Source organism: Columba livia, chromosome 4, assembly GCF_036013475.1.
Source record: "Columba livia isolate bColLiv1 breed racing homer chromosome 4, bColLiv1.pat.W.v2, whole genome shotgun sequence".
Lineage (NCBI taxonomy): Eukaryota > Metazoa > Chordata > Aves > Columbiformes > Columbidae > Columba > Columba livia.
Window position 1 is genome coordinate 63,053,870 of NC_088605.1, and position 12,196 is coordinate 63,066,065.

The 12,196-nt window shown below is 35.6% G+C and overlaps 1 long non-coding RNA gene across 1 annotated transcript in view; it reads right to left on the reverse strand.

The window, feature by feature from the left end:
- LOC110357105 (uncharacterized) overlaps positions 1-12,196 on the reverse strand; it is a 173,273-nt gene that overhangs the window by 59,456 nt on the left and 101,621 nt on the right. Inside the window, exon 3 of the long non-coding RNA XR_010472625.1 lies at positions 365-541. This is a non-coding gene — a long non-coding RNA (uncharacterized LOC110357105). The remainder of the gene's footprint in view (positions 1-364; positions 542-12,196) is intronic.

Consider the following 12,196-nt stretch of genomic DNA (forward strand, 5'->3'; position numbering starts at 1 on the left):
GCTAAGCCCGAAATACTCCACAGTACCCTAATTCTGCCTTAAATTGCCTTTTCATTTAGATGATCCCTTTTTCTATAAGATGCATGCAGAACACTGGGTGGAAATGTTAAGAGTGTAATTGAAGAGTATTTACTGAAAGGACTGCAATATAATGTAAAAAGCAGAGTGAAAGTAATTCCAGGCAAAGATGATAAAAAACCTCTTCCTTTTTATACAATACATTTTGCCACAAAAATTTCTTCAAATGTAAGGGAAATTTATTTTGTCCAGACTTCGAAGTTTTCTCCTTGCTAAATGTGAAGTCATTCACAAAGGATTCCCACAGAAATCAACAAAGAGTTATGATTAATGCATCATACTGTACCTATGAGTCAGGTTCCTCAGGGGTCCATCTTGGGATCTATTCTGTGTGATGGCTTTATCAGTGAGCTGGAGATGAGGTAAATTGCACCCTCACTGTCAGGTGTCCTACTAAGAGTTTAGCTGTCTGTTCTCAAGATGGGTGCTGATAAGGTACAGCCACGCAACCTTGTAGAAAGAACTGTGAGGAAAAAAAAACACATCAGAAGGCTCACTGGGTGTCTTCCTCCTATGTTCTTTATAAAAGGAGAGGAATTAAATGCAAAATTATGGCACAAAGCTAAAAAACTTATATATATATTTATCTTTTTCTAAGTAGTAAAATACTTAAAAAAAATCAGGAATTAAAAGCTTGCTAAATTGATAAAGTCATAATATTGGTGGAGTTTATTACTGGATATGCCACAGTAGAGAAAACTAGAGAGGGAAAGACTAGAATAGTCTGCTCTGACATGTTTGAATGCATAGCATGTCTTCTGCAATATTATATAGAGTGCAAATACCATATAATTGAGATGTACTGGGGATCATACTCTCAAGATTAACAAGAAGGTCTAAGGCAGATAAAGAACTCCATAGTATGGCACAGTTCAGTAGTGTTAAAAAGATGGAAGGATTATCAGGATGGATTAACTCAGCAATTAGACTGTAAAAGAAAATATCTAGATACTTCACATACTCACAGAACCCTAGTTTCAAACAAAGAAACAGTACTGGAACATGAAAATTTAGCCCTGAATTCTGTCATCAGTAGGCTCTCTGTCACCAGTGCACTTGCATACTTGCAATTCATTATAAATACCAACAAAACACTAATTACTCTAGCATTATTTGAAAAAAAAAAAAAAAAATCAAAACAAAACAAAACCATTCTTTCAAGGTTAGATACTGTTAGATAACTGTTTCAGAAATCAGTACATGTAGTATTAATAGAAGCGACAGGACTCAAACTCATCCTCAATGACATTACAGTACATGGCAGGAGCAGAGATGAAAATTACAAAAGCCTAATGAAACAAAAATACAGTCTACAAATTCTCATGCAAAATGTCAATCAGGATATACCAAACAAGTTATTTGGGTCATATCTTCAAAAGAGGAGACATCAAGTTCAACTGAAAAAAAAATATATATATATATATCAGTTACAAACACTATACCAAGATCTGCAGAAATCAGAGCATTCTTGTGAGGAAGACAGAAGCACAACAACTGATCCTACAGACACCATAATGAAGTACACTAACTGATCTACCATCTCTCTAGCTAGTGCAGAAACAAAAATCCCAAGCTGAACTTTCACTCCAGTGCACACTCCCAATTTAAAGTGAGATGCAAAGTAAATAAATTATTTGATCAAGATTATAAAGAAAGAATGCAGAAGAGCACAAATGAGAACCCAAGTTTTGGTGACATACTCAGGAATTGTTTTCTTCCTTCTTGCCATTCTCAAATTGAGACCAGGAATCAACACATATTATACACAGGAATTCAACAAGATTGAATTACACAGATAGTCAGAAGGCAGTAATCCTACCATCAAAAATCCCTTTGCTATAGAGAGCGAGGAGGAGCTTGTATATGCAAAGTTGTACATAAATAAAAGTGCTATGCTAACCTAGAAGTAGTTGTATGTTCCACAGGTGTTCTCAGGAATAGCTTCATCATTTCATGTTGTTTTCTTTCCTTATACATATGTGTATATACATACATGTGTGTTTGTATGTATATATATATATACACAAAAGTGTATCTCAAACCCAGCAAATTCTTGTCACTATTTAGCAGATAAAGCAGCAACACTTGCAAGCGCACAGCTTTTCTTAGTGACTTTTTACACTCCTTTCCACTTCACGAGCTCTGCATTAGTTTCATAATAAAATAGGTTTTTAAGGGGCAAAGTGTAAGGATTTAGATGCAGTAGATAAGTTCAGTTGGGTTTTTTCTACAAATTCCCTAATGATCTTACCAGGAGTTCTGCAAATGCTATCAGGGCAAAGGATGGCTGATAGTTAATCCTTTTTCTGATTAACATAATCCCATGTGATTTTTGTTTCAATGTAACTACAATTGCTACATGCTAGTGTACCTGCAACATCTATCAATGTTTACTTTGTATTATGTGATTAAGAGCATCAGTGAAGGTTTTTATCTATATCCAAATACCACAAGTCACATTTGGCTACATATTGAAGGCCCGCATATTTTTATTAATGGTCTTCTGTATGCAAAATTCAGGCTGATTACCAAAATCTTAAACACAGAAGCACATTTTATAAGCGAATGAATACTCATTTTCAAATCAATGCTGCCAGATAAGTATATCTGAGACTATATATCATAGGGAGCTTTCACTGAGGGTGTCAGATTCGGCTTCTTTCTGATCTCAATCCACTATGAAGGTCCCCTGTGTGTAAAGCCAGAGTATAAAAATGTCATTTCCAATCCAAACCTCTGTGAGCTCAGGAAAAAAAAAAAAATCACATCTTTGCATTCTGAAAATAAAGAGAATATACCAACCTGCAGAAGCTCTAAAATGTCTATGCTGTAATAATACTGTATTGTGATGTGCTGATGAAAAAAAATGTGTTTCTGATTAAAAAAAAAAAAATAGTTTAAATAATTTAAAAGGACATAATGCTTTATTTGTACACTGAAACTATAAGGTATGCCTCAGAAGTGTTTATCAAACAATATGTCATACAGTTCTAAACAATTCTTCATGCGTATGAAAATCTGCCTCCTTTATAGTCTTTGAAGTGAACCCTGAGGGAATATTCGCATACGTACCCTAATGCTGATTATTTTATGAGCCACAGGAGCAAAACGTGCTTTATCACAAAGACACCAATTAATGCAAAAACAAAAAGCCCTTCACTTTTATGTCTGATGTTGAAAGAAACCTCAGTTACAAAATAATTAATGGGAAATGTAGCTTCTGTAATACACATTGTGAATATGTGCTCCCTGATGCTTTGTAAAAAGAAGTGCTCCATTAGGATTACAGAAGAAATACATATTTTAGTTTTCTTTTCTGCCACTAAGTATTGTAAGGCATATTATTACCCTTTCATGTGCCGTACACAGCTACACAGCTTTTTATGAAACACACAACCTATAGAGTAACTGGTTTTGCAAGTCATATATTTTAACACTGTACGAATTATTCAGTTTTCTCCTACAGATCCATATTAACATCTTGCTATTCGTCTGCAAGACTCAACCTTTATCTCAAAGCAGGCAAAGACTTAAAAAGAAAAAAAAAAAAAAACAAACACAAAAAAACCCCAAGAAACAAAAAGCAACAAAAACAAACAAACAAACAAACTTGTTCCTGAAAAGTTAGTGCAGTTTCTACTTTATTTACTGCTGTTTAGATTTTTAAATGGCTGCTTAAATTGCCCTCACTAGGGATTTTTTTCTGGAGTGTGATCTGCCCTGACACCATCAGCCCGAAGATAGTAAACTTATGGAAAATTACATTAATGTCAACAGAGTTCAGCCAAACTATGCAGTCATAAGTTTGTCAAGGGAATGCTGCATCATGCTGCTTGGTTTGGTGGGGAAGTATTCACCGCACATGTAACAAAGTGATAATTTCAGCAGTTCTTCATGATTCGTCTCAGGAAAACAGAAATGACCAGCAAAAGTTTCAATAAAGCACTTTGGTTTTACTACTGGAAATCAATGTGCACACAGGTCTTTGCCTCATCAACATGAAGCTCCAGTGACAGTGACCAACTCTTGAAAACTTCAGTTTTTAGTACACGGTTTTAGTTATGTTTGTGTCTAGGCTCCAACCAGGCAAAGTCCTAATTGTGCCAGAATCTGCACATCACAGTCTTGCTCCAAAGATCTCACACTTCAGTCACGTTTGCCCAATTTACATTTCTGTGCATGCTGGGAGGAAGCCTGGGTACTGCTGGCTCTGCATAAAGTGAACATCCCCCAACTCCAAGCCGCTTCAGCTGGTAGAAATACAAAATGTATGCCTATAGAGCACATGGACAACAGCCAGAGGATACCTTTTGCCACAGAAATGACTGGGGCAGGATTCCAGGCCATAATACCCAGGAAAGAAGAAGGATTTCTCACAGACAACTTATCTGAACTTCTGCACTGCGTGTGCTGTGAATCCAGTCTTGGTAAACCCAATATAGAATTACTCAGCACTTGTGGAGAGCCCTGCCCATGGCTCCCAGAATAGCAATGAGGCTCCAACATGTAGCCCATCTCAACTCTCATTGCAATTGCTAGTGAGTGGTCTTCTCTGCAGGAGTATCTCAGTGATACTGATGTCCTGTTCTTATTCACAAACACAGCATGCTTGAGATGTCCATGGATTTTTACCACCCGGTAAAAAAAAATACTCCCCCTACTCTTGTGTGAAACTAAATAGGCAGATTGACTTCTTAGGGTATGACTTCCTCCTGTCTCCATGTACTTCTTCCACTCCCCAAAGTGCAATGCTTTGATCTAAACAAGCGTTAAAGCAGTGGCACAGGACCACCACTAACACTAACCATGGAGCTATGTAGATATCTACAGGCTTTCTTCTTGTGCTGGCTGGAAAAAACACTGGTTTATTTGGGGATTTTTTCCCCTAGTGCAGGTCTAGGATATTCATATTTTATAGAGACAGCTCTTAGTAATAATATGTGTCAGAACTACTGATCTGTACATATCCAAGCTGAAGGCAGTCTGCTCTCTGAACCAGCATGCCTGTTGCTGATTTACAAATACCTTTGCAAGGCTGGCAAAGTTAATTAAAGTTAATAGGAAATTTTAAAACAAAAACAAAAAACAGAGCGGTAAGAAAAATTAATTAAAAAATGAACTATCATCTGAAAGCTGCAGAAGGGGTTGCATTCTCACAAGGGATACAAATGACTGTCATTTTATACTCTAACTTCTTCTAGCACAACAGACTTATCAAATGTGTCTGTGTAATATCTTCAGACTAATGATTGGGCTTAGGTTGCCAGCTAGGGATTTCCTCATTCATTACTTTCAACACATCTACCAAGTCTCAAAACACTACAGACTTTTTTTGCTTCTCATCTTCTGCAGAAAGGAAGAAAAGTTCTGTGATTATGGCTCAGCACAGCGTCAGATGTCTTTTCCTCCTCGCCTTTGCTCTACTTCTCCTTTGAGAATTACAGCATTTCATCAACACTGTGTGTGCCTTGATTTGTCCACCTGCATAATGCTGGTGTCCACAGAATACAGAAGAGCAATTCACTAACATTTATAAAATACTTTCAGATATCCATATGCAAGGTAAAGTAAAACCCTAAGCTCTTATGATATTATTTGCAACTTGGTGATTTCATGAAAGTGTACATGTAAAAGATCATTCTGCATAAGCATAAAAGCTATGGTTAAATACACAAGACCTATTTGCAAGAATTTTTTCTCATTTTTATATGTGCACACTCAAATCAGGTATTAGTGCTAAGAACCAGGAGATCCAGAATTTGTCACTGGCCCTTCCAATACTTTTTCTAAGCTACTTCTGTTTGCTGGAATTTATCCTCCAGGAAAATGAAACCATTATCTTGCTGAGACAATGCAATATCAAACTCACAAACACAGTCTAGAGTTTTTAAGATACAAAGTATTAATGTGTTGAAGCCATAGGCCTGTTAATTTGTGAATCCCTTTGCTGCATGGAAGTTGAACCCAGAAATTAAATGACCTTAGAGAAGGATCTGCATGTCCTTATTTCCTCTGAGAATCAGGCTGTCCTTGTTTCACAAGAATATAATACAGATTTGCTTAATAGGGATACAGAGTCACCATTTCTGGCACTTTTTTTTTTTTTTTTTTTAATACAAATCTAGATTAAAAAAAAAAAAAAATCAAACAGACAAACCAACCCAGAGTTACCAGTCCTGGTCATTACATTATGCTGCTTCTGGACTCGTATTCTAGGGGCTGCCTAGATTCTACCCAACTTGAGCACTGACTTACTTATATTTCCATCAAGCCCTAGTGAAAAGGTAGTTTTGGAAAGCACAAGCAGTTTTTGATCATCCTCTGCATACTGATAAGAATGACTAAAGATACAGCAAGACCCGGTTAGAAGATTTCTTCAATAACCACTAACATAAATCGATTCAATTCAACCAGAATTGAAAGACAGATGAACTTCATTCCCTGTCTTCATGATGTCAAAAGGTTAAAAGAAGCCAAACACCTTCTCTTTCACTAGAGAAAGAAGAAAGTTTTCTCTCAGAACTTTTTAGATACTCTCTCTCATCAATTTCCCACCTTTTGTTTTTTTTCAGTGTTCTCCTCAAAACCAGAAATTGTCTGACATTGCTAGCAAAAATATCCTGTTATTCCAGCCAGTAAAATATTGAAGGACTGTGTATTTCCCTTCTAATTCCATCATCCCCGTTGAAAGAAAGGGGAAACTGAGGTAGTTAAAGTGATGCAATCTTTTTTTCCTCTCTTCCAATGAACATCAGGAAAATAAGTGACAAACCAATTGTAAAGCTAAATTGTTATTCGTCACCAGAACTGTGCTCCTCTTGTTCCAGTATTCTGGCCTTAATTTACTCAATGTGCAAGTTAATACTACTTAAATATAAACACCAATATTAAATGTTTAGGTAATTTACTGCTAATTCAAAATTTGATTATTTACCCCTAGAGTTCACTTTATGCTACCTGTCAGTTTCAGTAATGCTCAGTCACTGGAAAATAAACAGGAGTGCAAGAGGTTTCATGACAGTCAAAATAAATTAATGACCTAAAATTTAAGAACTAGTTACATGAAAGTTTTTGCAACACTTATATAGGCTGTAAAGAAGAAAAAAATCTTCTTTTGCATGGATTGCGTTAGTTTTAAGAAGGATTACGCAGGCTATTTCTATGGAACACAAAGTGAAATTTTGTCACTTGCAGAAAAGAATCTCTTATTTCAACACTGAACTGAAAACATCACATCAATAAAAAATGTTGTATTTCTCTGGCACCAAAATGCCAGCCAAATTCTTGACAATGCTGGGGAGAATATGGATGCTGTCAGACCATTTATTTTTCAAATTCCTATCAGCAATTTCCATATGAATCAATTTTCTAACTCTGGGCAACAACAATGCATAATTTCTTCAATATAAATATACAACATTTTGTTGATAAACAGCAAGGAAATATAAAGAAGTTTCATATATTTACACAAATATATTGCCTGGTACCCTTATTAGTTCAAGTCATTGGATAATCTAAAAGTCATACTGTAAAGGTCAACAAAGTAGGATAAAAAAAGGAAAAAAAATCGAGAGACATAAGTCCTCAAAAAGCAAACAAACAACAAAAAACCCCAAACAAATAAAAACAATTAAAAAAAAACACATCCTGATTTCATATCAGTATGTTCTTACTAAGACTATACCCACCAGAACTAAAGAACACACCAGATTACTGTCCCTGCAAACATGAATCCTCCTAAAGCTGTCTCCAAAGTACTCGTTCTTTCTTCCTAATAATTCATTTTCCCTTTGTGTAATTTCATTTCCAATCCATCTCCCACAGTTCCAGCCAACACACAATCATACGGGTGACCTGGCCTCTCTGGATGTGCATTTGTTTCTGCGGAGGAAGCTTATGCAGGCCTGATAAGAAACTCACTGAAGCACATGAATTCATCCTTATTCCTTAATGTTGGTAAAAGATGGGTGTTTTACCTGTCGTTTTTTGAAGAAAATATGATTTTTAAAGCTCAAAACTACATGGCTATATACCTCTAAGCAAACCAAAATGAAATACATTTTCTTAACTTCACAGAAAAATAGCATGTCTCTAGATAATAGTTTGAATCAAGTGACATCTGAAGGACGGTTGAGGCAAATTCATCTTATAATAATACCCTCAAAAGCTGCCATAATGTTACATTACCAGTAAGAAGTACTAGTGTCTTGCCTATCGGAAGCACTTTGTCTACTTAATAGAATAAGCAACTTCGAACTCCTTATTCTAAATTCAGATCATTAATAAAGTTGCAGTATTTTAATCAGAACAGAATAGCATTCCAAATCAAATTAAATCATTTGTATTGCTGCTAGACACTTAACTCTGTAGTTCTTTAACTGAATGAAATAATGATTTTACACCATAGTGTTTACAAGAATCAGCTGCATAAACAATACACAAGAAATCATATTAATCTATCATTTTGCACTAGAAAAAGAATAAAATACCAACTGAAAAGGGTGCTTAATGCACTACGCAGAGGAAAAAAAATGCTATGATTATTTTACATTTGCAGTCTTGTAGTGACAGTGCTGTGTTTTCTAGAGTACTGTTAGAGTTTCAGATTAAGATACAATTCTCAATTGATGTGAAGCCATCATAGTACCTACCTCTCCACTTCAGCAAAACTTCCACACATCTCAAATTTCAGGCTAAACTTTGCAGCCATCAGTAGACTGCCCATCTGCTGAAGAAAAATCTTACTTCCAAGAAAAATTTTCTCTATTAGAAAATAAACTACCTTTCAGAATTTATTATTGACTAGCTGATTAGGCAAGAGGAATATGCCATTAGTTTGTAATCAAAATCTTAAAATAAGTGAGTTAAATCACAAAACTACTCTAAATTGCAGCAGGACAGCATGTCAATGCTTTGTTACTAATATTTAATCATCATCAGGAACTCTGCTCATGGGCATTCCTGGAACAAAAAGATAGCCCTTGCCTCAGAGACTTCAAACCTCAGTTCAGGCCAAGGCACTATAAACTAGCAAACTATAATGAAACAAAACATTGCAGCCCTTATCGTTCAACCTATGTAGCAACCTTAGAAAAGAAGGTTGGTAAAACAATCAAGGGTGCTCTAAAAATGAATAGAGGTTCCACAGATATTTCCAGTCTCGACACTTGAGACACTTGCTTTTTATTATTGTAAACCTGCCATTCTGTTTTAATGAATGTGTCTTTAAAGCTTGATTTATCATCAAAGCTTTAAATCTGTGAAACTTATCATTGGGTCTGTTTCAGAATAAATTATTTGTGGAGTCTCTCTCCTTTAAAAGAAAAAAAAGCAACGATGAGTTAAAATTGGGATGAGAAACACTGGTCACCCTACTGCTTTCAATGCATATCCATTTAGATCTACATTATGTAAGGAGAAGCCTGTGTAAGTGTCTGAGCACAAACATCTTCACCCTCATATAAACAAAGGTGCAAAATCAGGAATCTCGGTTTTGTAAAATTACTGCTTTCCTTTGATTAGTCATAGCTGCATTGCTGGCATATCTAACATGATTCTTTATTCAGATAAATTACCATTAATTTGAAAGCATAAGAGATTTAAATTCCATGAAGGAGGCTATAGGTCAAAATTGAATATGTATTGGCCTATTTCTGTTGTTTCCTTTATACTCAAATTGCTTAAGTATATACAAGTAATCTCAGGGAAAGGAGAAATAAAATAATTGAAGCATAACAAAGCACACTGGTATAAAGAAACTGAGTCCATTTCAATTATCTTTTTGACAGTCATTAACTAAAGTGAAGACATGGAGATTCTTTTAAAGGGCTAAGTGATACTGACACATTAATTAAATGTACTTCATACAAGAATGGCAAAGCAGTTGACACAAAGGTGATGCCTACTTTGCCTTTTCTCTTGTATTAATAATGTAATTACTAAATGTAAGTTCATGTAATTAGGTCTGTTCCATGTTCATCAGATTTTTACTGATACTAAAATCTACACTGTATCATTAGCTTAATACAAGTAAACCCATTCTTTCCAGTTAGCACTCCAAGAAACTTTGACTAAAAATTGCAAAGGTTCTTTTGGGCTTAGAATATTCTAAATATTAATAAAACAATTTACCGCATATCCAAAAGTACCAGATAACATTCTCTACAGCAAGTTAATCCACACATTACATTACCTGTGTGCTAATCCATTAGCTTTGTGGCTTCCAGAAATAGCATTAAAAATATGAAACTGTGGACAGTCAAGCCCTAACATGTATTTTCAACTCCTGCTTATGTAGAGCATGCAAAACCAAGATAAACACAAATCTACATAGAGAACAAATGTGTTTAGGATAAAATCTTGGAAGCTAGTTGACATGTTATTAAAAGCTCTCTAGATCTTTGACAGCCATGTACTTTCACAGAGCTCTAATCTTATTATTTTTAAACCTGAACCCTTTAATGTCAATGTACCTTACACATGAAGGCCCCAATCCAAAGCATCCCATGGCTTGTAGCCCTTGTGCTACCCTGACAGACCTTATATTACAAATATAATGCAACTGATGCCTGGATTAATTCTGCAGACTTGCAAGTATTACCATAGCAGTAGTGTTATCATGTCTTATGGCATCAACACTGTGTTTGCATTCCCCACCCAACTGCAACTACTGCATAAGCATTTTGTGAATAACAGGTCAGTGTTGCAGCACAACGAATATTGCAAACCTCATGATGCAGGAAGGATTTGTGGACTTCATTCTGTGAGACCCACAGAGTGCACAGCACTGGCTGGCTCGTTTCTTCACTCATCTACAGAGCGTTAGACCGTCAGTACTTTCCAGCCACAAAGATCTGGTTAATAGGCAGCAATGCCATGTACAAGCCAGAGGGCAATCAGTCAGTATAGGAATCCAGGCAGATTAATTGCACAGTTTGCTTTTTTACTTGATTCTGCATGTATTCATGTAAACCCATCTTCTGGAGCTTTATGTAGGTAGCTGATTAAGTGAAACTAGAGAGGAAACAAAAGGTGGAACAAGGTCTTTGCCCAAGGTGCTGTGAAAAAAAGGCTCAAAGGAATGAAAAAGGTATTTACCAAAATACTGTAACCAAAAAAAGAAGCAGTGTATACTACTTAAGAGACTATTCTAAATAAAAATGGGTAAATGAAACTAATATTTCATCCACCATAGTTGCAGACATTCAAATTAAATAATTTCCAGCTTCCTCAAGGAGAGACGGGGGCGGAAAAAAAAAAAGAAACAAAGAAAACCCACACACCCCTCAAACCAACCAACCAAAACCAAACCAAAAACTAACAAAGCAAAACAAACAAACAAAAAAACAAACCCCAAACACCACCAAACACAAAACACAATATCTAACTTCAGGTTCATCCAATAATTTCTTCATCTTTGGAAAAGTCACGCATTTATACAAAACATGTATTTAGTTTTCATCTTTCTTTAATGGAATTTTCTGTGAAAGCTAGTGGAACTGGAAAATAGAAGCAATTTCCATAAATTTACTTCTGCTTCTCTCAAAAACAAACAAAGCAATATTTTTTTCTTATTATTATATATAATTTTCTCTCCTGGCTATCTAATTTAATTTACATAACTATATTTATGAGTTCTTTTTCTCTTCATATTGTAATAAAATGGAAAATCTATTGTTTTGCTGTACAGCCTCTCTTAAAAGCTCTTATTGTTGTGTTAAATCAATGCGTATCGAGGCTAATCTGTGTAAGTGGATTTTCTCCCTCTTATGCTCCCGTCCTTTTTCTCTCTCTCTGTTACAGCTCACTGATCAACTTCATGATTAGAAAGGTAAACTGCAGAAGTACACAGACTTGTCCACTCAGCTTCCCAAGGGTTTTCACAATTCACACAATCACTATGCAGAAACAGAGCAAGGAACATGCTGCTCTTACTAATAAGAATATCTTTGTCAGTCCAAGGTCAAGATGTGCTTGCTTCAAAGGTAATCTGGAATAGCAAACAGCTACTGCAACAGTCTATGAAGTCTACCTTGAAACAGAAGCTCAAATAGTCAAAGATTTTAAAAGACTAGGAGGGGACCAAGCAGTTGACATACCTGTGATGACACAAATTGCC